This window comes from Meriones unguiculatus, chromosome 19, assembly GCF_030254825.1.
Source record: "Meriones unguiculatus strain TT.TT164.6M chromosome 19, Bangor_MerUng_6.1, whole genome shotgun sequence".
Taxonomy (NCBI): domain Eukaryota; kingdom Metazoa; phylum Chordata; class Mammalia; order Rodentia; family Muridae; genus Meriones; species Meriones unguiculatus.
This window is the reverse complement of record NC_083366.1, coordinates 14637735-14665667: the sequence shown is the minus strand read 5'-3', so window position 1 is coordinate 14665667 and position 27933 is coordinate 14637735. Positions and strand designations below refer to the sequence as shown.

Sequence of the window (27933 nt, the reverse complement as noted above, 5' to 3'; positions counted from 1 at the left end):
AGCCTTAGGGGGAAGGGCCACGTGTTCCTGAGTGGGAGGCTAAGAACTTGGGAACACCACTATCTGCATATTGATAACATGCAGGTGGCACAGTGAAGGTAGAGCTTTGCAAGGACCCAAGGACTCAGTCAGAAATTGTAGAGCTTGGTCAGGGGAAATGGAATGGTGTTAGAATTGGGGGCATCATCTGAAGCTTCAGCCTAGGGATCCAGAGCCGGTTGTTAGCAAAGGAACTACCCTGAGAATGAGGCATCTCCACTACTCGCAACTTTTTAACTTTATAAAAGGTGTCTAGTGTATTCCACAGTCTGGCTTTGGTGCTTTGAGATACATAGTTTCATTGGTGTGAATTCCTAAGTCTTCATTTTACTTTCTTCATTGATGTGACTGAATAGCAGGCAAGGTGGGTTGAACCTGAAGGAGAAAGGGTTTGTTGAGCTCACAGTTAAAGAGGGCACAGTCCATTATGGCAGGGAAGATATGGTGGCTGGAGCTCTGTGGGTCACGAGGACTGTGTTCACGATTTTGAGGATTGCTACATCTCAACAAGCTAGGAAGCAGAGTGCTTGGTTCATAAGTGAGTTCACTGTCTATAACCTTTCAAAACCTACTCCCACCCCCAGGGAGCTGATTTCTCCAGCTGAGTATACCCCCTAAATGCCTGCAGCCTCTTTAAGCTGCACCGCTAGCTGGAGTTCAAACACAGAAGCCTATGGAGGCATTTCTTATGCAAACCACACCAGTTTCAGATTTCATTAATGAGAATTACCCACACTAAGTACCTAGTGGGATAACACTGAAGTGGCTGTCCTGAGGTTCAGGTTGCATTGACCAGCAAGATAGCACCAAATCTGCTTAAACTGCAAAGTGTGAGCAGGGTTTCAGAAAAAGGGAGTAAAAGATGCACAGATTCCCAAAGTCTTAAAAACATTTTTTTATTTAATATATGAGTGCTCTGTCTACATGTACACCTGCATGCAAGAAGAGAGTATCAGATTTCAGTATAGGTGGTTGTGAGCCACCATGTGGTCACTGGAGATTGAACTCGGGACATCTGGAAGAGCAAACAGTGCTCTTAACTGCTGAGCCATCTCTCCAGCACTTCCCAAAGTCTTAAAAGGGGAATGTCACCTCTCCCCAGAGTGTACCTAACTTTTGTTTTCTTTCTTCGTTTGTTTCTCTTTTCTAAAAGTGTTTGTTATTATCAGCAGCAGCACTATCATCATTAGTTGTGGCTGTGTGAACATCGAGTATGGGAATGCCGTGGCATGCACGTATGCAGCTTTCAAGAGTTGGCTCTCTCCCTCCAACCAGGTCCTAGGAGACAGAACTCAGGACATCAGCCTTGTGTGACACCTCCCCTACTATCACTGGGCTCTGAACTCATTTCACAGGCTGTCCTTTAACTCACCCAGCTCCTTGCTCAAGCTTTTCCAGTGCTCAAATTACAGGCATGCACCACCATATGCGGCCAGTTTCTTTAACTAAGACATTTTGCCCTTTAAAGGGTAGTGTGTGTGTGTGTGTGTGTGTGTGTGTTTACCATAGAAAAGTGTTTCCCACGCAGCATTCAGAAAAATAAACCTGAAAATACTTCAACTATTTTGGAGACTGTAGCTATATAAACATATTCCATTGTCTACATTAGCATTTATTTCCTGCGCTGATTTGTTGAGTCTTCATTTTCCTTAGGAAATGTTTTGCTTTTTCTCATTTGCTGTCTGGCTATATCAGCAAAATTTATTATGTGTGTATTAACTTCCCAAGAGGAATTAGCAATGGTCTTAACAATCCAGGCCAGTCTTTTATAGGATAGTTAACATGGCATCCAAAGCACAGATTTTCTGGAAGAATCAACTGTGCACTTTAAAGAGAGAAACTCTACATTGGTTGAGGTCATCTACTTATATTCTTATCAACCCCACCTCAAGATTGCCTTGTTACCTGATCACCTGAGCTAAGCTGAGTTTATTTCCTTGTTTCTGATATGTTAACTTGTGTTATAGCAAGTTAATCAGGTGGAGTATGAATGACTCAGTGGCTCATACCCCAAGCCAGGCAGGGTCCTCACATCTCTTCTTTTGAGGCCACATGTCCGTGTAGACTCTAAATAAAATGAGTACACAGCCATTTAGCATTGGATTTGCTTTCTCTGTTTAATTAATGTCATAGCCACCTTCCCGATGAATGTTGCAGACAGTTTTAGTTATGATGGAGCTGGGAACGGGGCTTTGTTGCAACAGAACTGGACTAACCTATCCGAGATGAAGCATGGCTGTAAAAGACACCGCTGCTGGCATTGGGAAAATGCCAAGGTAGAGCATGGATGTGCAGGAAGGCTGCAAGCTTGTGTCTCCACAAGCTTGTAACAGTGCTTGTATCATCAATGTGTACTGAGTTAGACATCAGAAAATGCTGAGTTTTCAGTGTGATCCTCATTGGATGGCTTCAGCATGGAGTCCTGTGTTGCCTACATGGGACTGGACACTGTTAGGGACTTAGAGGTTAACGAAACAGAATAGTCCACTGGAGTGTGGTTAACACTGGGGGAGGGAGCCTGCCGTTAGACAGTGAGGTTTTAGATACGAGTAGAACCTAAGACCTTGGAGAGGGTATGGTAGCTATTCTCTTTTGCCACTGTGATAAAATACGTGACCAAAACAAGTTAAAGGAGAAATAGTGTATTTTCCTCATGGTATCAGAGGGTCCAATCTATATGCTTGGCCCATGTACCTGGTTAAAATATTGTGATGGTAGGAGCATGGAGTAGAAGTTGTTTTCCACTTCTTGGAAGATATGAGGAGAGGAGGAAGCACTGGTGCTTGGGTCATCTTCTCCCTTTCTTATTTCTGCTCACCCCCTTCACCACCTGCTAGTGTATGTATGCTGCCTGCATTTGGGTTGGTTCTCTGCCCTCAGTTAATCCTCTCTGGAAAGGCCCACACAATGCACCTTAATCTTCTGTGGATCTTAATCTCCTGTGTGATTCTAAATACAGCCAAGCTGATAACAAGGAGTGTCACAGAGGTTATGTGGCGAGAGCACAGCAGAAGTAGTTGGGGTAGTTTCTTACCAGGACAGGACGTGGATCCTGCACAGACAGAACTGCACAGACAGAGCCTGGGTCTGGAGAAAAAGCCAGCAACAGTGAGAAGCATGACACTGAGAAGTATATCATAAGGTCAGGGTCCTAGGGACAATATGACCAATGAAAGATGCCACAGGTGCAGAAATGCCTAGCTGGAAAGATCACTACATGCATGACATTCAGTGAATCTCAGGCTAGACCAGCTAGTGGAAGGAAAACGGCAGGAAAGTGGAGGATGACCATGGCAGCATTCCTGAGCCTGGTGAAAGTGAGCTCCCAGAGCAGAGGCAAAGCTTATACCATCTGGAAACTGTCTTAGTTGATTTACAATTGTTTTCTTCCCCACCAGACAAAGTGTCTATAGGTTAAAACCCAGGAAGCATATAAGGAAATTCTGTGAGAATGTGTGCACTAAGGTTTTAGTGTCTTAAGACATAAGAGTCTTCTCCATGCTGAGGCCATTCAAGAGGCCAAGCTTTACCTGCCGAGGAAACAGAGATGCAAAGTTTAGTAGGAGGAAAAGTGGGCTGTTAGTTGAAATGATGATCACCTGGAGACATTACCTATAAAACAATAATACTAAAATTCCTAATGTGATAACAAGCCTTCTCTGTCTTCTAAAAAAGTGTGCCATGCACACGAATGCACACACACATACACATACTCAGACATCCGCATAATCATATATAATGGAAGAAGTCAAAATGAGTAAGATCTACTGTATACAACACATTCTGTAAATAAGACACATTTATAGGCAACAGATAAAGATTTTTGACCTTTAATGTATGAATACAATTGGACTAAAAATGATCAGCAGTTTGCTGAGGAGGGAGTTGACATTATATCCTGGTATTTCACTACCTAATGAAGACTAGCTGCTTCTATTAGAAATATATATCACAGCCTGCAGCTCCTAAAAGGATTCTTTAAAATTCAAGATTAGATATGCTTAACTCCCCTTTCTCCTTTGAAAAGCAGCCCTCTTTCCCTCGCTATTCACTGCCACCTAGTGAATTTATTTGGGAAAGAAAGAACTTGGAAGGAAATGCTCTTTACAATCCTATAGCTTTAACCAGTGATATTCAGCGTCAAACTATTATGAAGCAGGATGGGTGGGGGCTTTCGGCAATAGAATCCTGGAGATATAATGCAGTTCAACCCAGCCAAGGAAGATAGGTTAAAAAGCCATAATCCAGTGGAGGGTTCTGGCAAGAGTAGTCATGGTGAGTAACTGGTGAGAGATGGTACAGGGCTTCTGGCCTGATTGGCAGGCTCCGCAGATTGAACCATACCCAGGGGCATAAGGAGGAATATGTATGCCTTTTTTTTAGGGTTTTAGGGTTACAGGGTAAGGGGCATGCAGAATGATGAGGTCACTGTAGAAGTTCCTGTGTACATGTGAGGTATCAAAACTATGCTAATGAGGCTCCCTGGGGCGATGATTTCCTGAAGTGAAGAAAGTGCTAATTAGGATGGAAATGTAGGCTTGTGCATCTCTCCTACACGCAAGGTTTGGCCTGGGCTAGTCCTTCCTCATAGTGAACAGGCAGAGCTCCTCCCAAATGGCATGCCAGCCCGCACCCAAGCTCACCCAGTGCTCAAGGAAAATATTGCTTCCTTCTCAACAAAACTGCAAAAGAGAGGTGGGGGGGGGCTGACTCAGTGAGTTCTGTCTGCATCGCTCATCTTAGCCATGCTTCAGCATGGGCATTGCTCAACAGTATCTGTCCAATTCACCCCAAAGGAAGAAACGCTGGAGGCTGGCTGCTGCCAAGAAGTGTGCATGCATGGTTGTATGCGCTCGTGCACACCTAGCCATGTTTGTATGTGTGCTGGGCATACTAGTATTCAGGCGTGTGTATACTCATATGTGTGTATGCATGGCTGTGTATGTATGAATATGCATGCATGTATGTACGTGTGTACAACCTGCGTGAGCATTACAAAATAGAAGGCAGTCAGTCTGTCACTGATGTGCATGGCCTTTAAAGGGTGAGTTTTAATGACTGTTAAAATTATAGGGCTTAATAAGGCTGCTCTGGTTCAGAAATAAAGACAGCCAAAGAATCCCATGACATCAATAATTCAGTGAGAGCTGGGGGGTTAGCTCAGTAGGTAGAGTGCTTGCCTTGTACAAGGCCTTGGAAGTTGAGCTACAATATAGCAGAAACTGGGCGTGGAGTTGCACCTCCTAATCCCAAAAGTTGGGAGGTGGAGGCAGGAGGGCCAGAAGCTCAAGATCACCCTCTGCCACAAGGAGTTTAAAATCAGACTAGGCTCTGAGATGCTGTCTCAAAGAGAGAGAGAGAGAAAGAGAGAGAGAGAGAGAGAGAGAGAGAGAGAGAGAGAGAGAGAGAGAGGGAAGAAAGGAGTGAGCGGAAGGAAACTGAGATCTTTCACTCAGGATAGCACTGACCATTTACCTCATGACATCTGTCTCTCTCTCCAGGAGCTAGTGGAGTTTTAAAAGCGTCTGCATGGAATGGACTGAATACTTCCTACTAGCCATTCTTTTCACACTGGGAGAAGATCTGCCCCATTACAAACACGGTGGTTTAATTTGGCACTGGGCCATCCTTTGATTTGATGGCGTTTGTATTGTAATTTACAGTTGTCAATCGAATTGGAATGCTCGAACTATCCGTGGGGACATGAACTATTAATAGAGCAATATATAGGTGTTTAAAGAGATTCCAGGGGATCACTCTGTTTGGGTTATATTATACTTACAGTATTTTCAACCTGAGCACTTGCCAGCCTGTGGGCCAGTGTGGCTTCCTGGATTTATTCCTATATACTGTTTTTATGCTACACAGTGAATCAAATCCATATCTGACAGGAAACAACTACCTCATATGCCCCTTTTGTTCCATAGATTTGGCATGTACAATTAAGAACCTTCTAGGCCTCCCAAGCTTAATTACACCTCAGCCTTTGTTGGAGGTTGGTGGTCTCAACCCAACTCAAGACCAACATACAACGCAGAAACAGCCATTCTATGAATGATTCATTCTATGAATCAGTAAAATGGGGAAAACAAGACATAGGAATAAAGGTGGAAAACTATGCTTTGAAGATTAAGAAAGGTTATTAAAATAATCTTTGATCCACAAATGGTCAAAATGGAAGAGAATAAGTGGGGTACTCAGCCCTGAATGAGACAGTTATATCATAACACTTACATGTAAGGCTCTGGGGACATTGTGGGGGTGGGGACTGACTCACTGTAAGAGTGTGTGATAGTATCTTCTGAACATCACAGTATGTTGTTCCCTTAAACTTTCAAAATGGCTGTCTACATGAGACCCTAAAGACCACAAGAAGCTCACAGGACAAAATGGACGCAGGAAAATTTCACCAAGCCCCTTCCCAAGATGAAGAACTACAAGCAGTCAGTGGCTGCTGATGGAGAATTGGTTTCTTTTGTTTGTTTGTTCTTTCAGGGATGAGAGACCACAGTCCTTAGCCAGTTATAAACACATGCAAACAAGAGCCACACTGGTTGGCTTCAGTGGGCGCATATATCAAGTGTATACCCCCCCATGCCTGGGTATCTTACACGACTCCTGGAGATCAAACTCAGGCCCTCACAGGTGTGCTGCCAGCACTTTCCTCACCACCTTATCTTACCAGGCACCAGCCTTCTTAATCCAATTTTATGAGTAAACATTTTCAATATTAGATATTTTTCCCCTAAGTTCCCAAAGAGAACTCACAGTGAGGAAGTTTGGAGCAACCAGCTTGAATGGAGCTCAGCCCTCTCGGCCCTGAAAAGCAGAGGCTGTTCTGGAATGCTCAGAACAGGGTTTGTGAGTGTGGGTGAGACAGGAGCACCAGCTGCACAGACAGACAACAGGTATAGGACAGCATTGCACTACTCACCAGATGTCCTGCTGAGGTCATAGCAACTCAGCTCCTTTACCTGTTCTGCATTCTTTACTCACTGAGGAGCAGGGAATGCTGGGAGGGTTTGTTTGTTTTGAAGACAGCATGTTCTGTACCATGAGCTCTCCATTCTGATGCTGTGCAGGAAACATGCATTCTGAGCTGTGAGCTGGAACAATCCTTAAGTTGCTTCTGTCATGCACTTGATGACAGCAGCAAGAACAGTAACAGGTGACAATACATAACCCATGACAGCTTGACTGGAACCAAAGCAACCTGATAAGCTAAGAACTTCTACCCTCATCCGACTCCCCAAACTGTTCCCTCGATTCCTTTTCTTTGACATTTATGCACTTTTCCAAGGCCCATGCTAATGTGCACAGCTGTGGCTTGTCCACTTTTGGCTTTACACTCATCCCAGCAAAGTTAATTATTGACTTGGGTCATGCTATCCTATTGCTTGTGTCAACTTCATTCCCACCCTCCTCTTGGTTCACATGGAGATAGGAATTTAAAGTCACTGTATCACAAAAAGAAGCATTTTCTTTCTCAGTTGTTTTTTGATTTGAAGGAGCATCCACACTTAAAAACAGAAAATCATTAGAAACATCCAGCTGAGACATTGTCTTATAGGAAATATCAAGATGAAAAGGAAGAGAGTGAGGAAAGATCATATATCTTTGACTTTTCCTGGGAAGTGTGTGTGGCATTATTCCCAAGGAGAGATGTTATCATCCCTGGAATCATTTCTAAGGGGAGATATGCTGTGAGAAGGTAGAAGCCAGGCATATTAAGATGGAAGTCCATAGCTTTGGAATGCCAAATTTAGGCATTCCAAATAGGTGATATTTCCTATTAAGACATTGTCCAGCTCAGAGCCTGAGACATGGATGCTTGGAAAGAATGCCTGGGGAAAGTCCACTTACAGGTGTTTCTGAATGACTATTTCAAGGTCTGTTAGTGGCCCACTGTGCGTGTGTTCTGAGGACTAGAGAACTTTCAGAAAGAGCTGTCTCATAGGAGACTCTACCTTGTATGTTGCCCTTTTCAATTTGTGTAAATGAAAGAGGGCAATTCATCCCACTTAAACAAAACAAAACAAAACAAAACAAAACAAAAAAAACCCTCTCATCAGGGACACTTGATTTCTTACACTTGTTGGTCTCAGGATAAACATTTGAAGCCGACTGTCTTAGGAATGGTTGAGGCTCATGCCCTATTACTGTATGCTGGAGACAGAACCTGTATTTACTTTTGATTGACTAGATGTTAGGTGTATTTCATCCCTCCTCTCATCAGCACTTCCCTTCCTAGTGGTTTTTTTTTTTTTTTTAACAGTTGGCAAACATGTCTTTGGGAACCTGAATGCTGTGTTTACCTAGTGGAAACACTCTGAACTAGGAGTGTGGCTGGCGTGTCCATGAAATTTCACTCTGCCCTTTCTGGCTGGGTAAATTCACACACATGTTTTAGCAGCTCAAGCTCATGTTTCTGGATCTTCTGCATGTGTGTGAGTGGGCTGGTACTGTGATATCTGTATGTCAGGTCAAATTTCAGAAGCTCTTGCAAGACCTCTGCACTTCTCCTTTCAGCCCTCCGGTCCGGTTTCTACAGGAATAGTTTCATCTGTTGTTTACATTATTTTAGGAAGCACCATACTATTTTCTGTTTTAAAATATTCTAATGAAAGCAAAGACGGTGTGAAAACCTCTGGGCTACCTGATGGCTAGACAGCTTCCCACTTGGGATCCACCTCCATTTGTCAACACAGTCATGCACTGCATTAGGATGCTTCGGTCTAATGATAGATCATGGTGATGGCCCGTAAGATTTTAATGAAAAGTTTCTTATTGACTAGCAGCATTGGGTCATTCTGGTGTTGCTATTATGACACATGATTCACAGGTGTGCTTGTTGATGGGGTACGGCACATCCAACTGCACAGAATACAAGAAATGGCTGTGCTGTTGGCTTTCTCATTATCATCCATTTAAAGCATTGTCTTTTAATTTGTAAACAATTAGCTTAGCATGGTGTGTTGTGTTATGCTGCTTACAGCCTTGGGCATATCACCTGTGTCTCTTAATGTGCATTAAATACATTAAACTAATTCCTTCTTTGGGTGCTCGACTCCCACCTTCCAGGTTTATTTGAATAGATCCATTCTATAATCTTCACAAAATGATGACATTTCTCAAGACAGATTATTATGCCATGACTGTTCCCTCTCACCAAGTTTGTAGGATCTCTTAGAGGTTTCCACAGCTGACTTTTTCAGAGAGAATGAAAACAGCAGAGTGGATATGCAGTGATTAACTTTGCTAAGAAATTTCCCAGGTCTGTTAGTTAATAGATACTTGCTGCAGGACTAGTCTGATGAGAAGGTTAACTAGGCCTATGCAATCTGCCTCTCAAATAGTCTTTCCTCAAATTCTCACCTTTGGCTGAAAACCCAACAGCACTTGTTTATGTTCTGTTCCAATTTACAGAAGGATTACTTTCAATAAATCTTTTTCAGATGAGAGGAGGGATTTAAACAATGGGATGGAGAAGCAAAAGCAAAGAATACTGGAGGAAGGGTAAAGTAATAAGAAGAGATGAAGAGGAAGCCCATGGTCCTTCCCGCCACTTCATGTTCTGCTCCAGTACACCTGTTCCTAAATTTGACATTCCAAAGCTATGGACTTCCATCTTAATATGCCTGGCTTCTACCTTCTCACAGCATATCTCCCCTTAGAAATGATTCCAGGGATGATAACATCTCTCCTTGGGAATAATACCACACACACTTCCCAGGAAAAGTCAAAGATATATGATCTTTCCTCACTCTCTTCCTTTTCATCTTGATATTTCCTATTAAGACAATTCTATCTAGTCATAAGCAGAATTCCCATTTGGTGGTTGATGAGCATCAACATCTCAGTTACATGTAGAGTCTATGAGAGAAAAATCAAGTTGGCTTGATTGAGTTCAAGTCTCAACCAAAGACTGCCATGCATTTAGAGAATATATGTTGTACGTTTCAGGCCTGGAAGATGGTTCCAGTCATAAAAGCTTGGCTTGCAAGTATAGGGACCTGAATTTAATTCCCACAATCCACATAAGAAAGTTTTCTGCAGTGATGCATCTGTAATCCCAGAGCTGGGTGACAGAGACAGGTAGATTTTTGGAGTGCACTGAGCAGCCAGTCCAGCCTAATGGGTGAGTACCTGGACCATGATATCACAAATAAGATGAGTGAGGTTTCTGAGAAACAACGTCCAAGGTTGTCCTCTAGCCTACATACTCATCTATATGCATACTTACAGACGCTCCCCCTAGCTCCCATTTCTTCTCAGTCAAGCTTCATTTGTGAAAACACACAAGATGCAAAAAAGCTCAGCGCCATAGGAAAAGAACACAAATGTAGAAGTTGACAGGTTAGATGATCAATGAGTACCACAGCTGAGGGTTCCTGTCTTCCAGAATATACATTCATAGCACATAGCTTAATTTCTCTCCAGGGGCAGACTGACGGGTCCCCAATCATTTCTTATTAATGATGCTTTGATTATACAGGTAGGAGAGGGCACACAGAAAGCAGATGAGCAAGACATAGTTGAACTCGCAAAGCGTAAGAGCCTGGCCTTATTATAACCCACAGTTTAGAGTGCTCTGGATGTCCACGGATTTTTTGATGGAAAAGGACAGCTCAGAAGTGACTGGCCTTGCTTAGCTTATCCTCTATCTGCTTTCTAAATTCTATACACAATATATATGTGGACTTGTCTAATTTGTCAATTAGACAAATTTGGCTTCTAGTACAGGTCTTGAAGTTCAGGAGAAAAGAAATGTATTGAAAAGAGCAAGGCTTGGGTGTTCTCATTTGGGCATGTAGCCTTTAAATAGATACGACAGCTCAATTTTCCAATATGATATGCAGGAAATATGAAATTAGCTCCAATTATATCCGCTACAGTGATTACGCACGCAGGAGGTTTCAAACTGGGCAACTTGTCACAGCTACTTCCTGAGGCTTTACCTTCTAGAATTCAGAACGTAGTCTATCGGAAATCAACAGCACATAAAAGAAAAAAAATATACCCAGAGGGAGGAATGCAAAAATACTTCATTAAAATAATCCGGGTATCATTCAAATCTGGTAACACAACCTCTGCTGCCAACACAGATACTCGGAGATTAATGTGACAGAGGCCACCCACATCAACCTAATGCCCTTTGTGTTCTGCATTTAGGCAAACATGTACTGGAATCATAGCAGCAGCGCACTGATTTGTCGAAAGACTGTGCTCTCCGTATTGCTCAGGGGTTTTTAAACTAACCCCAGCCCAGTGCAGCGCTACTAGAAGTTTCTTGCAACAGAAGAGGTGTGCCCTTGTCTTTCACACTGCAGCTGGGAATCCAGACGGGATGCACAGATCCCGAGTTGCCGTTTACGGATATGAAGAAACATATCGAAGGTGGTAGAGTGTTTTTGTCAGAGGTCTGTGTCTCTGACGGCCACAGAGCATCCAAAGGTATCCCAGGAAGCCTTCATGTGGCCCATTCAGTCGGGGGCAAAGAAGTCTACCTTTGTGAGCCGTGATTAATAATGCCAAGCTTTAGTTTATCACATGCAGACCAAACTAGCCTTAGCAGTGCCTTTATGGAATCAGACTCTAACCAAAACATAACTGTGGAGTCAAGCAGGCCTTTCAGAGGCGTGGCTTGTTCTACATTAACCGTGATTGTCTTCAAGAACCTGAGGTAGATCATGTCATTAGAGGGGCTTCAGGGGTTTCCTCTCCTTTTCTTCTCCTGTCCTTCAGTCTCCACATCTGTTTCACCCACTACAATAATACCTAGAATGAGGCTTTTTTTTCACTCCAATTTTTATAAAGACTACATTGAAATGACACATTTCAAATAAATACCAAGAAAACCTATAAAAACTATAGATAGCTAACAATTCCTGTTAAGCTATTAACAAACAAATATAGATAAGGACCACAAACTTCTGGCTTTTCCTTGCTGTGAATTGGAGCAGACACTGGTTGGCATGAGTTCCTATTACAAGGAGTTGTGTGTGCTATTATAATCCCAAAGCAACAGGGCTAAGTGACCGTGGACTAAAGCAGCTGAGACCATATGCCAAAATAAACCATTTTCTCCTCTGCAGGAGATTATCTCGGGTGTTCTGATAACGATGGAAGGCTGTCTAAACCAGGAAAGCCTTTGAGAACCTACTATCCCTCCCCCCACTCCAGAACATTCCCAGTTGCAGCTCTCAGGGTCCCCCGATTCCAACCACTATAAAACCAGCCCACCTGGAAGAAAAGTGAGAGAGATAAGTTACCAAGACTCCTCTGACGACTCCTGACCCATTGGCCAAGTGCAAGTACTCAGAATGCTGAGACTGGCACCCGGGAAACTGGCACAGAGCCAGCCACTGTTGGCCCTCAGCTGTGCAGTTCACATGGCTGAACACAGCACTGTGTTCACCAAGGTGGCTCTGATCATTCCAGATCTTCACACATAGAGTTCATGGAATATGTTCGTATTCATAAAATGAAATACTACATCTGCATTTCCATGTGTTCAATAAAATATCTAATGGACTCTGGAGATAGCCTAGTGGAAGAGTCCTTGCCTAGCAAACACAACGTCCTAGGTTCAATCTCTGTACCAATGTAAATATAGGCAATCTTGGCTGTTGCTCCATTTCAGCTCTGTCCGCTCTGTTTTATGGGACAGGATCTCTCAGTGGCCTGAAACTCCATGTCGAGGTTAAACTGTCTGGACAGAGACTTACCAGAAATAGGTTATTTAATAGTACTTTAAAGTATTATATTGTCATGTATCATAGAGGAGTGTATAACTCTAAAAGATAGGAACTTAAAGAAAATAACCACATTTCATGCAATTAGACAATAATTTCTTAATGCTACCATATAGTGCTTAAATTGACCCTATTCAGTGTGCATCTTCTAAAGCTGCTTGTTTAAGCCAGATTCAAATAAGTTTCATTAATAACCACTGGCCGTATGTCTCAATTCCCTTTTAGTCTAGTGAGGCCCTTCTGCCTTGTCCCTTTTTCCTTGCATACTTGCGGAACAGAGTAGGTCAGCTGCCATCAATTCATACACGTTGGAGCTCCCTGGTGGGGTTGGCTTGACATGTTCCTCTGTCTCTCGTACATCCTGGGCGAGGCTATTTCAGAACAGGTGTGCTACCTGCAAGTCTGATTCTCTCACTTGAATGATATCATTACGTTAGTGAGATTTTGCCTACCTCTATCCATTCTCTGTTGTAAATGTCATTCTAATTTCATAAATTTCTCTTCATTTATTTATTCTCTCATATTTGCAAAATTTGCAGAATAGTTTCCATAAGCATCATCTACAGGTGATCTATGAGTTTACTGCAAGGATTGTCAATTCTAGGACGTACACAAATTCCAACCATTTCAATCCGTCCATTGCTTTCCTAATGGCGACCAGTGTCTGACGGTGGCAGTGAGAACCAGTCAGCTGGCCTCAGGGTCTGTTTGGTGTAACCTCAGGTATGTGTGGTCTCCTGGCTTTTGGAATGAGAACTTCCTTAAGAAGTTGATTCCTTTTATTGGAAATTGTATGCAAATGCCATAATCTAGGGATCAAGAATAATGATTATTTTTGTAGTGCTTGTTCCTGCGGGCCTCCTTGGGGTTTGAACGGATCATCTGTATTTTCTTTTTCTGATCAATTATGACATAAATTTCCAGTTTATTCCATATATTTCAATTTAGATTGCCCAGACAGTATGTCTTAGACTTACCAACCTCTTTTCTTTCCCAAGACAAAAATCTAGCTCTCAAACACATCACACTATTACTCACCTATTGACACCGTGTAATAGTCACACCTCAGCCTCAGGGTGACAAAGCCAGCATCGCCTACAGCCACTTAAGACCATTTGAAAATTCTTTTGCGTTAGGGATCTCTAACAAAAGTTCTGATTGTATTATGTTCTACTTTTAAAAGATTTTATTTGTATTTTTCTCTGTTTGTAATTTGCCTGTTTGTGTGTCTGTATCACATGTGTACAGCGCCCACAGAAGCCAGTGTGGGTGTTGGGTCTTCCCGAGCTACAGCTAAAGATAATTATGCGCTACTATGTGAGTGCTAGAAATTGAACCCAATTCCTCTAAAGGAATAGTTCTCTTAACTGCTGAGTCACCTCTTCCCCCCCACCCCCCCTTAGTTGCTGATTTAAAAGATGATTGGAGTAGTTCTTCTCAGGGAGTAAATTATACAAGATAGAGTCAATCTTAGGCTTATCTTTCTTCAGTGTCTAGGGAGTGTTCATATAAAGTTAATGTTTTTGTAATTACACTTCTACAAAATGCTAAATCTATAAGCAAAGCATAGGCAAAGGTTTCAGCTCCCACGCTGACTCCATCCACCCTACTCTCTACATTCCCTCCAGAGAGTCATTTTTTGTGTGTATAATGACTGATATTTGATTTATTTTATTAAGTATAAGTAAACATGTGTAAATATTTGTAACTTTTATTTTCAGAAAACCATCCTACTTTCAGTCGTGCAAAAGAAGCTGTTCATCTCTTTGTGTGTGCGTGTAGGCACATGTGTGTGGTGGATGTGCATGTGTGTACATGTGTGCATGGTAAATGTGCATGTGTGTTCGTGTGCATGTGGAGGCCGGAAATCAACCTTGGTCAACCTTGGCTGTAAGTCTTCTGGCAAGGTCCACCTTGCCATTTGATACGGTGCTTTCACGAGCCTGGAACTTGCTGAGTAGGCTAAACTGTCTGCTGTGAGTCCCAGGGATCCACTTGTCTCAAATTCCCCCAGCACCAGGTTTATAAGCACATGCCCATTCTTCCCATTCTTTTTTTTTTTAATGTGGGGTGCGGGGAACTAAGCTTCTAACTGAGCTATCTCCCTAACCTTCTCATTCCTTTTTAGAGATAAAATATATTCCTTGGTATGGCTAGACTGCAGTTTTTCTACTCATACACTCATCGACGAGTATGTGAGTGATTTTAATTTTGTGTTTTTTGTTGTTTATGGATCCATCCATCCATCCATCTATCTATCTATCTATCTATCTATCTATCTATCTATCTATCTATCTATCTATCTATCTATCTCAGACTATCTTAGAAATAGACCTTTAGAAGTGGGCTCAAGAGTGAATAGAGACATTATTTTGCTGTTAATTACTGTAACCAAATGCTCCTCTATAGTCGTTATAGTATTTTGCATTCCTACCAGCAACATTAAAAGATTCAACCTTTCAGTGCTACCAACAGAGGTCATTGACAGCCTCTAGGATTTTTACGCTTCTGTAGTGAGAAATGTTTTTTTTTTCTCTTTCAATACAGATTAAGTTTACATTTTTCTTATTTGGAGGTGATGAACATGTTTCTTAGATTTCAAGTAGGTCTGCAGATAGACCCGTTTTAAGACAGGTGTTAAGTTATGCACCATAAATTAGGAACAACTTCTAGAGGGTGTTTAGTGGTATGAAATACACCTGGGCTTGCTAGTTAGACGATCTTTGCAAATATTGCCTGTAAAATCTATTCAGATTTTTCAGAAGTCCCAAGTACTCTGAGGCCAGTACCCTTGAGAGGTGCTGCATAGTCTGAGGCTCAAACCTTTACTTAAGTATCGATCCTGAGAATGGAAACTCATCTAAATGGAAGCAAAGCTTGAATGAACACCCAAGAAGGTGTCCAGTATCTATTCTAATGAGAATCTGTCCCGACATAAACATCTTCCTCAAGAAGCATAATCAAATCAGGCTACCCTGCTTGGCAAAAATGAAGAATGAAGAAATGCTTGGTGTAAAAGGAGTGTATTCATTCATAGCTCTGTCTCCCCACAGAGAACAATGAAGAAGAGAAAGGGTCAAAATTATGGTCCCTGAGTTGACTAAAATTATTAAATATCATAAATTTGTAAAGAGCAGTAATAAAATGAAAATGGTGTGTCACAGAATACAGCTCTGAACGTGGAGAGACAAACTCAGGGAGGAGGGCAGGAGGCTAAGGTCAGAGCGGCAACGCGTTCTGAGCATCTACGTGACCCTGGGTTTAGTCCCCCGCATCTTTCTCCCTCTGTCCCTACCAAAGAAAAAGGCCCAGAGCAAAAGTGCTACAGACTTCTGTGCACCCAAAGTCTCTGGCCACCATGAGGTCTTCCCAGATCTCTGTGCATCGTGTACTTTTCTCGCATCCTGTCTCTCTGAAAGGGTAGACTACTTTGACTTTGTGTCCATCATGTCCACTTTAGCAGCTCACTGCCTATGCTTAGAGCCAATCTCTTATCTTCTCTGCTTGTTTTACCTGTATGAGAATGTTACCCCTCACCCATCCCCTACCTCTGTCTCTGAGCCGAGAAAGAACTTTGTGCATGGTAGCAACAGCTCTACCTTTGAGTTGGACCTCCGGCTCACTGCCTCCATTGCAAGGGGAAGGCTCCTCAAGGTTTGAAGGATCAAGCTCCTCTGTTCCTTTGTCTTCTGAGATGCTTTCATTTAACAGCACATCCTGATCCCATATTTGCTATTCAATCTAGAAACTATAAACCACATTCACAGGCTAAGATGCTCCTCAAGAGGCAATGGGGAGATTGCACAGCTTAGGAAAGCCAGTGGCGGGGAGCCATTTCTCTGCTCTCCTCCACTGTCATCTGCCCAGCACAACAACATCTCTGGCTTGTTTTATTGTGTCATGAAAACTGCAAAGAAAATGAAAGTATTGCAAAGAAGGAAAAAAGCAAGCTCCTAATGTTACAAGGGAAGGAAACAGAAGTACAGCTGTTTCTTGGAGAAATGTTAGGTTGCCCAGGACGACCCTGAACTTGCTATGTCAAAACACTTTGCAAAGTTCTTTGGGTTTTTTTTTTTTATGACTTAAAATGAGAACACAGAAATGAACACTTTAGACAACTAACGTGTATATTGTTTTTGTTGTTGTTAGTGATGGTAGTGGTACTGTGTGTATGTGTGTAAGAGTGTGTGTGTATGTGTGTTTTGAGGCAGGGTCTTGCTATCTTTTTAAAAAGGCAAATTGTGACACTAGATACATGTCTCAGTGGTACTATCAAGCAGAAGGACCTGAGATCAGATCCCAGAATCCATTAAAAAATCTGGACCTGTCACGTACATCTGTACCCCCATACTGAAAAGCAGAGGCAGGAAGAGTTCTGCGGTTTGCTACCAACCCGCTCCAGGTTTATTGAGAAATACTGTCTCAAAGGATGAGGGAAGAGGGTGCGTTCTAGCTTGATCTCTGTTGCTGAAATCAAACATGCTGGCCAGCATAACGTGGGGATGAAAGGGTTTATTTCCTCTCACACTTCCAGGTCATATTCATCATGCCATCACTGAGAGAAGTCAAGGCAGGCACTCAAGGAAGGGAGCTAGAGGCAGGAACTGAAGCAGAAACCATGGAGGAATGCTGATTCCTGGCTGGCTAACGAGTGTCTGCTCAGCCTGCTTTCTAATACAGCCCAGGACTCTCTACCTCGAAATTAGCATGCATAATGGGTTGGGCCCTCTTATAGCAGTTAGCAGTCAAGACGATTTCCTACAGACATGCCCCCGGCCAACCTGATGGGGGAGCTCCTCAGCTGAGACTCCTTCTTTATAGATGAGTCAAGGTGACAAACAAGCTTAGCCCACAGAGTGACAGTGGCGGGGCACGGCAGGCCGCCTCCCACCACATCACTGTGCACAGACACTCGCATCCTCTGTTTCCTGGTCTGCACCATGTGAAGAAGCTGCTACCACACCTGCCAGCCAGTGTTGATGGAGACGCTCCTGTTGCCACGCCTTCACCTCCCCATAGAACTGAAATCCCCCTGGAGCTGTGAGCCACACATAGACTGTTCCTCCTGTATGGTGCTTCTGATGAGTGTTTTGGTTCAACAGGAAAAGTCACAATTGTAGGATTCCTCTCCCTTACACAGCCATCTACTCTGGAGCGATTGCTAAGCCTGAGTCATTATGACTGGCTTTGCTCTGCAGAGAAAAGAAGTCTTTTGACACTGAATTTTAATAAAATCAACCCACTAATTAATTATGGGTTAATTAATTCATCCATGCAAAAAACACTCACAGTGCAAGACATGTTTGTGGAGCATATCTACCACAGGCAAAATATGAGAAGTATGGAGAGAAAAAAGTGCTTGTGATGATGATCATAGCGCTAAGAAATTTTAAATCTTTTTGAGTTAAATACTTCATTAAAAATATGGAGCTGGACACAGTGGCACATCCCTATAAACCCAGCACGCAGAAGGAGGAGGAGGGGGCAGGAGGCTCATGGATTGGAGGTCAGCTCAGGCTACATATAAAGTTGTAGGGCAGTCTAGTTACGTAGTGAGACTCTGCCTCTGAAATCCCAAAGAACACACAATGGAGATAGCATACGAATCTCTGACTAATTGGCAAACACATGACAACAAATTAAGTTGCATGAGCTCTGAAGAGGAGAGACAATTCATGGGGCAGGAAGAGGAAGGTGGTGAGTCACCCAGGGCTCTGATCCATGCAGGTGTTCTGTGGTTCTGGAATGGAGGAAGGCGGAGCAAGCAGAGAGAGACTCTAGCCTCAGGAACAATGAGGACAAACCCTAGGTGTGAGGGGAAGTTTATGACTAAGTGGAGAAACAGTGAGAAGATTGGCCTGTCAGGAGGACCAGAGTGAAGGGATCCCCATAGGAAGTTCAGCCACGAGGGAACCCAGTAGACAGAGAGCCTGGGGCAGTCAAGTCTGCTTTGGAATGAAATCTGCTAAGTAATTAGGAGCTATGAAGATCAGTGGGCTGGAGAAAACATAAGGTGGCTTTTTAGGAGGCTGGATCTGGCAGGTGTGTGCAACTGGTCAGCAGAGGGATGGGAGAGGGCAGGATGGGGAGCGCCGTTTGTGGTAGTCCGGTGTGGCCACATTTGGACTTTAAGATAGCTAAGGAAGAAAAGAGGTTTTGAGGGAGAACAATAGGCCCACCAGGATTTTTCCATCTTCATGCTAGCCTTGGCTTATGGGAAGCAAGTCACTGAGCTTACTTTATTTCCAAACTCAAAATAAAGGCTTGTTTGATGCTTCCACCTCCTTGCTTGTTCGTTGAGTATAACTGATAATTATGGAGATAGACAGAGGCTATAAAGCCACGACTCTGGCTGAGTGTGAGCTAATTGTGAAACACTCATGAGTGGTTGGCTCAGAGTGACCATACTGGGGGAGGGGTAGCTTGCAAATATAGTGTGTATTTGAGCCTTATCCCACTGCTCTTTCTAGGGCAGGGTGTCATGATCCATCTCAGATTGGCTTCAGACACGCCATCCTCCTCGCTGCCTTCCCTGTGCTGGGACTATGGTTATATGCTGCCATGCCTGGATTCCCCAGTTCCTTAGAATGGCAGGTGTGTACGCTGCATACTGTCATAGCTCCGGCTGTCAACTTGAAAGACAGCTAGATCCACCGGAGAAGAGGAAAGCTCGTCTGAAGTCCAGCCTGGACCAGACTGGACTGTGGCTATGTCTGTGAGGCATTTTCTTAACTGCCTTTTGAAGCGCAAAGACACAGCCCACTGTGAGTGGTGCCATCCTCAGGCTGGTGGGACTGGCTAGGAAAGGTAGCCGAGGGAACAAGCCAGAAAGCAGAGTTCCTCTTGGGTTGATGCTTCAAGCTCCTGCCATTGGTGATGGGCTTTCCCCTACAAGATGAAATAAAAGCTTTCCCTCCTAAGATGCTTTTTGGTGTATATCACAGCAACAGAAAGCAAGCCAGGATGCACACTTTAGATAGAGACCAGCTCAAATAATTCTTGGTGGTGTATCAATTTTCATTTTACCACTATTAATATATTAATAATTTAAAAATACAATTAAGTGTAAGGCCTCATTTAAAGGAATTATTTGGTGCTTATTTTGTTAAGTTATCCTAAACAAGGAATAGTAAACCTCTAGTTAGAAATGCATGTGTACATGATTGAAGTTGTTCTTTCCATTCTTTTTCTCCCCCTCTCCTTCCTCCTTTTCTTCTTCATTTTTATTTCTCCTCCAATAACACACTGCTGCTATTGAATAAGACATAGTTATCACCCATCACTCATCCAGATGATTTGGGAATGATCTCCGTCAGCCTCCAGGTAGGATAAGGCCAATTCTATTGCCCTGTACCTTACTTATTCGGTCACCAGAATGCTGGGTGCTCCCATAGGTGGCCAATGCCATAGTCTCTGTGAAGAATCTCTAGAAAGCAGGCTGTGCAAGCCTTGAGGAGCAAGACTGTATCTGAGATAGGTAGAAATGAATTCTGAATACAGGATAGATGGAGTTTAGAAGTAACCAAGGTCAGGATAAGATAGCATTTGACCAAGGCATTCAAACCTCAAATGACTGGACTCCAGTAGCATTTATACATAGAAAACTAGGAACGTCAAAGGAACGTTTCACTATGGGCGAGCAGTAGCTCCATGTTCCACCAAAGATAAGACCTTGCTTACCCAACAGAGGCAACTGTGGGTGGTAGAAGACCAAAGTGCCCTCAAAAGTGTTGTGGACATAAACATGTTTCTTTGTTTTAATCCCAGGTGTGGGATATGGAACTGATTCAGGTGGTCCACAGCAGCAAACTATTTGCCTCATGTGGGTTCTGAGAAGAGCTCTTTGCCAGCTGCAGATAGCTTAAATCTAAGGACTCTGGAGAGAGAATAAATGCCAGAGCACAGAGAGTGTGGAGTAACTCTGAGAAAGACCAAGGCTTCTCCTGTTTCCCCCCTGTGACTCCTGTTGATGCAGTGAGACAAGAAGGTGGAGATCTGAAACAGGGATTGCACTGGCTACAAGGAACTCGATGATCCTAACCAGCAGGAAGCAGCTAAGAGACCTGCACCCCTTGTCTCCCTATCTTTCTCTCTCCTACCTGAGGTTGGGCTGTTGGAAGGAATTGGGGTAGAATAGGGAGAAAGAGATATAAGAAGTGTAAATAAAAGAGTTTTTAAAATGTATGCCAACACGATAGTTGTTTGTAAAGCCTTTCTCACATCTCAGAAATAGGATGGGTCTACTATCCAACAGATTTGCTTATAGGTTAATCTCATGAAGGCATTTTCTCGATTGAGAGTCCCTATTCCCAAATGACTCTAACATGTGTCATAAAACTGACATAAAACTAACCAATACAGAGAGTTTAATAGTCCTGCAGACCCGCTGGTGGGTGTCACAGCCTGTAAAATCCCAAGATGAGCTATAGGGATTAGCACATGTTGGTTTGGGGGTAGGATCTATGCCAGCCACTTGCACGCTGAATGATGAAGACCGACTTCTGGCTCTAAAATATTGTAAGAGCATGAGCGAGCTAGAGAGAGTGGCTACACGGTGTCACCTACCTACAGCTATGATGTGCAGCTACTCCAGCCATGCAGCACACATGATAGACAACTGACTACCTTCTAAAAATTGTCCTGGGCTCCAAAAATACAACGTGAACCCAGTCTCCAGAAGTTCAAAGTCAAGAGCAGCCCTGTCATTGAAATCAGGTGTATATTTCATACTGACAGCAGACTACTCCATTCTGTCCTAGCCTGACTAGCCTTCTAATCCTCTTGTCACAGGCTGTCTATGATCTTTCTCTCCTCTCCCTCCTTGTTGTCAGTACAACACTCCAGCTATCTCCCCTTCTCCCCACCTTTTGCCTTTAACACCTCTCAATGTACTACATTCTCTGAGGAAAACCTTGCCCGTATCGGGCGTTCAGTGAATTCAGCTTCGGCTGAATGGCTGAAGAAACGGTTTGCACACGCCATCCACACACATCAGTTTCAAAGCACCGAGCAAACGGCAGTGATATTCAGAACCACTTCAGATCTCATGTGCCTTAGTTGTTTTTCTCCTCCGGCGATCTCGGCTTTTGTGTATGTAAATGGAGGAGCTGGTTATGAAAATTTCATGCCCTGCCTCATTGCGCTGTTCTATTTAGAACTGGAGCTGACAGAAAAAAAGAGACACGCTTCAGTCTGAAAAACGTGTACAGCATGTTAGGGACACCTGAAAACTGAGGCCCTGGCTTGTTCCCCACCTTGAATTTAATTGAAAAGTGCACACCATGAGGGGTAGGGGGGCTGTTTGCGTGTTCATTCTTCTGTTAAGATCAAATTGGACCTGTCAGGTAGGTGGGATGATCGAGTGTTCGAACTCCTGTGCTGCCTACCAGGGCAGAGACTGAGAATAGGCTCAGCACTTGCTTGTTCCAGCACGCACTGGAACGCGCTGATTCTACACATCAAAGAGTTCTGGCATCCAGGATCCTGAAGGGGCTGAACGAAGGCCTCTGACCCAGGACCATGTGGGAAAGAGGAGGCCCAGTGCGCCGTGAAACCCAGCTTTCTTATTACATAGGTTTATAGCTATGTGACACTAAACAAATGTCACCTCATAAAAATACATGGCCAGATACTGGCCCTCTGTAAATAAGGCTGTGGGTGTGCACCAGTACTTGGAATAATGTACCATCACCTACCACCAATCCTTCTTTGGGTTTGCAAAAGACACAGGGCCAGTGACAAAGCAATCTATGCCACTCCTGGGAGATTCATGTAACATCCTCTTATGTATGTGAAATCTCTTGGAACTCCCTTTCTTGGTCTGATTTTGGATGATAGCATGATTCTGTGGCCAGGGGAGAATGCCCTAAGACGGGAACTCCTGTGATACAGAACATAGCATCAATTGAGGGCCTGATGCTATGGATTGAAAGCCACCTGCGCTAGCAAAGCTAAAGCAAATCTGTGGGAAGAAGAGACTGGCTGTTGTCAGGGCCAGAGAGTGCTGGCTCTGAAATACGGATCCAAGCTCCCAGGTACCCAGTATTGATCCTTTTAACCCCACTTTATCCCACAGAAGGAAGATACAGAAGCCACAAAGCAGCTAGCTCCCTTCTGAGAGCCCCTTGCTGTATGAGTCCTGAGGGGCCAATCGTCCCCACGTTACTTTCTCCACATTCTCCCTTTTTGGTGTGGGTATCAGACCTGGGCCTTTCAGTTTGATACATACACATCAGTTCTGGAGTCCAAGGTGAAGACCTGTGGAGCCAGGCATGGTCCCAATACTCATGCAGCCCAGGCAGGAAGACTATCAGTTTGAGAGTTAGTTTCACACCAAGACCTTGTATCAAAAATCTAAAGGGGCTCAGGATCCGGCTGAAGGGTAGAGTGGTTATAGTAGTGCTTGCTAGCTTGTGTAAGGCCTTGGGTACCACATGGCTCTGGAAAGTAGCAGGGTCATGATGCTGAGCGTGATAAGTGCAGTGTTCAGGTGCAGTGGTATGAGCCTCAGCATCTTTGCTGGCTGAAGAAGACATGGTACCTTCATTGGACCTGCTCAGTGGTGGGATTTGGATTCACATATTCTCTAGCCATATAATCCCAAATCCCAATAACTTTTGGCTCTCTTGGACATTCTGTGGTTCCCGAGTAATCTCTCTTGCAACACGTTTTCTTTCCCATGGCCAGCCAGGTGTGTCTCTACAGAGGGGTGTCAAGAAGCTTCACACGAAGGAAGGAGATCTTTGTTAGAGGGTGTCCTCATTCCCAACCAAGTGTGCAGTTCGGGAAGATGGCCAGGGCCAGGAGAAGGCATCTAGAAGCTGCCTGCCAGCAGCCAGGTCAAGTCAGGCGAGCTCCCAAAGCCAGAGGGTGTCAGACCCCTATGCATGACTCATGCCCTGCTGATACCTAGGCTGTGAGCTTCTGAGAACAAAACTGCTGGGAACGGATCTGCCAGGAGCATCACAAAAAGAGGAACACAGAGCTGGAAGAGAAAATTATCCTTTCAAACAAAGCTTGGAGAAGAAGCTGTCCTCGTGGGTAGCGGACCACCATGGCTTATTAGCAAAAGAGGATTCTTTCAGTGGCTGAAGCACATTTCCTTGATGTGCACCTCCTCCCTAAGATGCTCACCTGGGGATAAAGCCCATGCTGCTGAGGGCGACGCTGGATGGGCTACATTGGCGGTGTTTTTGAAGCAAATCACAGTTATTGGTGAGGTTGCCACAATGCACGCTTTGCTCATCTCTTTCTTGTTCAGAGTGTCCTGTGATGAATGAGAGCTCAAAGCCCAGCAAATGAGAGGAGGCGACACTGCCTGGGCTGTTGTCTGCTATAATTAAATAATTAATCACTCTATAATCTTGCATCTTGTCCCACAGACCCTACAAAGGACATACTCTGAGGAGGGGGCTCTGTGTGACAGTTTCATAAGACACCGTCTCTGCTTTTCGGGATGCCAAGGGCCAAACATGACTGAGGGAATGTGTGAAATCCGCATGTCCCTCTGTAAGTAATGAGTTCCCCAGGGCTCAGCAGGTGACAGCTGTTCTCAGATTATAAAATATGAGTGAATTTAAAACAGCTTGCACCTCCTCTCTCACAGATTACAAAGGGCATTTAAGGAAGGAAGCACAATGTCATTTTTTTTTTCCTGGCCAAGAAAATGACACGAATACAACTATTTGCATCTTTTTCTCAGGATGAGACAGATCCTGGGTCCATTCTACTCATCTCCCAGGAGACAGGCAAATCAGCCAGGTTTGAATTTTATTCCTCTGCGTTCCTGCCTTCTGTCTCTCCACCATCTAGTCTACCAATATGTCTGCTTCTTGCCTGAGTTCCTCCCTGACTTCTGCATTCCACATTGTCTGAAGTTTGGAATATCTATATTCCACTCTCTTGTGAAGTAGATCATTCCTTTCCTATGTTGAAGCTCGACTCATTCTCATCTCTTCCCAGGAAGTTTTCCCTGGGCTCTCTCTGACCCTGCGTGATAGAGTCATGTATCTATTCTCTCTCTCTCTCTCTCCCTGTCTCTCCTTTCTCTCTCTTTCTCTCTTGATTTGCAAAGTATTCATGCATATTGATATCCACTCTGAACCTCCCCCCAGATCTGCACTCTTTCTCAGTCCAAGATCCTCCCTCTATCAACCATTAATAAACATTTGCTGAATGAATATGTGAATGCATGGCTGAGTAAGTGGATCTTATTCATTATTCAGTAAATTATTAATTTATTGAATGGATAAATGAACAATTGAGTGCTAATTGTTTCCAGCCAACTGTAGCAGTGACTGCTGGCTGTTCAGCAACCCTCCCTGAGCACATATTTTCCACCTTCCCGTTTCGTTAGTGGTAGCTGTGGAGCATGAAGTCCTGGGGACCATGTCTAGTATAATGAGGAACAGGAACTTTCCTTGCCTATTGATTCAGTATGTATAAAGAAAATAATCAATTTCATGAACTCACTAAGATTTGTTTGTCTGTTACAGGAGCTGCTACTTGCTTAGCTAGCACACAGTCCTAGCTGAGGTCTGTGCTTGTGGGCGAAAGTCTCTCTCTGTGGGGTAGGCACAATGCCTACACTGGGCAGCTCTCCTTCCTCTCCATCTGGGAAGTTGTGAGACATAAGGCCAGTTTGCTTGCTATCATTTTGCTCTGTGAGAGCCTAGATTAGTGGTTCTCAGCCTTTATAGAATCCCCCATGGATGTTTTAAATTAAAAAAAAAAAAGTTACAGTCTTCAAGTCTGTGCACCACATGCATGCATTAAGCCTGAGATCTTATTAGAACACAAGTTCTGGTTCAGTTGTTCTTGTTGGGTCCCAAGAATCCATCTAACAGGTCTCAGATAACATATGCATGAGAAGGCCACATGCTGAGAACCTAAGTGTGCACTGGGGAGCCATCTCAGCCTAGCTGGCCACCTTGAACAAAGCTACATCACTCATCAGTTCCCCAGCTTCTTCATAAGGGAAATGGAGGTGAATGCACCCCCACCTCTGGCTATAACGATAAAGTTCATGTATATATGGCCTTTGCTGGTCCGAAATGATTTTGTTATGTCAGCCATAAGCCTTGTACTATTATAGTGTGTGAATATAGCTGACATTGGGAGAGAAAGCGGAACCCAAATACAGCTGACCCTCTGCCCCAGTTACCTGGTATATTCTAACTCAGTTGTCTCTAATTGCATGGAAATCAAGGTTCTAGCTTCAGAGATTAAACATCCCATAGAAAGCACAATATACCACGCAGCTGCAGAAGTAACTGCTGCAAGAGAAAATACTAGCAAGCCTGGCTTTAGGCATATTTCTTTCTGGTTTTACCCTGTTATGAAACAACACTAAGGTTACAAGACCCTCGGAAGTTACCAAGGCAGGAAGACAGCAAGGATAACCTGACATGGCATTTTTAGTCTCCAGAGAAGAACGGGTCAAGCCGCTGGGTTTCTGGAACACCCCTATAAGCTCAGACTTGTCCCATGAATTTACCTTTACAGCAGCTGTCCTCAACCTTCCTAATGTGGTGACCCTTTAATACAGTTCCTCGTCTTGAGGTGACCCCCGACCATAAAAATATTTTTGTTGCTACTTTATAACTATGATTGCGCTACTGTTACGAATCATAATGTAAATATTTTTGCTCTACAGGGAGGTTTTCTCTGGCATTGACATTTTTGGGTTTCTAGTTGAGTGTTTCAGCAGCTGCACCCAATTCCATCTCTCTTACCAGCTGGGAGGGATGGCTTCATGAAAGAAAGCAAAGCCAGCTTCTTGAACCTGGAGACTCCCAGGCCTCACTTGACCCAGGAAACTTGACCAGTGCAAGTTGAGTGTCTCGGGCTCTTCCTCATCTGCTTCTTCAAGAGGACTGAAAGGACTCCCCTTCCATAGGTCACTCCACACGGAGCTCTTCATCACTGGCACAGTGAGTACCTACACTAGAAACCCCATGTACCGTTAGGACCTTCTAGGATTCTGCTAGGCTTTGGCTCCTGTTTCTGAGAGAGAGAGAGAGGACTGAGTAGCTCTGGAGCCAGGTTTAGGATTGAATAGCCATTATTATTTCTAAACACCGATTCGTCAGGGGCATGTATGCTCGATGGGCACTATGGCTTGCTTATATCAAATAGAGAGTTTTCAATCTTCATTTAAACGATGCCCTACTCCTTCACACAGCTGTCAGCACTGTCTTCTCCCTTCGTATTTTCCCTTTGTGTCTTTTTCCTTTCTCTTGGTGGTGCTGTGGTGTACCTTCAGGGCCTTACACATGCTTGTGTCTTAATTACATTTCCCCTTCTTGTCTGAAAATACCTGACAAGAAACAGCTTAAGGGAATAAGGGCTGGTTTGTGCTCACAGTTTCAGAAAAGACACACTCCATAAAAGTGGGAAAGGTATGGCAGCAAGAGCCCCAGAGAGGAAGCAGAGAACAGACAGGAAGTGGAACTGAGCTATAGGACCTTAGGGCCTGCCCCCAGTGACCCCCTTCCCCCAATGAGACTTTACCTCATTCAAAACAGCGCCACCAGCTGGAGAGCCTATGGGAGACATTTCACATTCATGTCACACTGAACACGTACTTTGGCCATTTTATTACAACTCATAATACAGCCTTACATCTATGTTATGTCTCTCTTAGGAAGATTGAGACATGCTATGAAGACCTTGGTTTTGGGTAAACCTATAACCCAAAGGCCAGGAACTCACACCACTGTCCCTTGAAACATGCACAGTGTTAAGCTTCTGGGAACTGAATTCTGAAACTACCTCATGATCAGACACTGCCTTCTCATCTCAGAGGCTCCCATCAGCTTTATTAAAGTTTAATGAAGCCAGCAGTATAGTCCAGCAAGACTACAATCAGGACACCTAAGCTGGCTCTCCACTTTTCCCTAAACATGTTTTATGATTGAATCTACCTGTCTGCCTGCATGCATGTCTGCCTGTCTACCTGTCTGCATGTCTGCCTACCTGCCTGCCAGCCTACATGTCTGCCTGCCTGCCTGTCTGTCTGTCAATCACCACCATCATCATCATCATCTATCTATACATTTATAATATATACATGCTTTCAATTCTAGGCTATCTTCCTACCTCACCTTCTCAAGTGCTTAGATTATGTGTATATATTACC

General features: G+C 43.8%; 1 protein-coding gene across 2 annotated transcripts in view; it reads right to left on the bottom strand.

Moving 5' to 3' along the window:
• The window catches only part of Frmd4a (FERM domain containing 4A), a 577932-nt gene that overhangs the window by 369414 nt on the left and 180585 nt on the right, over positions 1-27933 (bottom strand). The window lies entirely within an intron of this gene.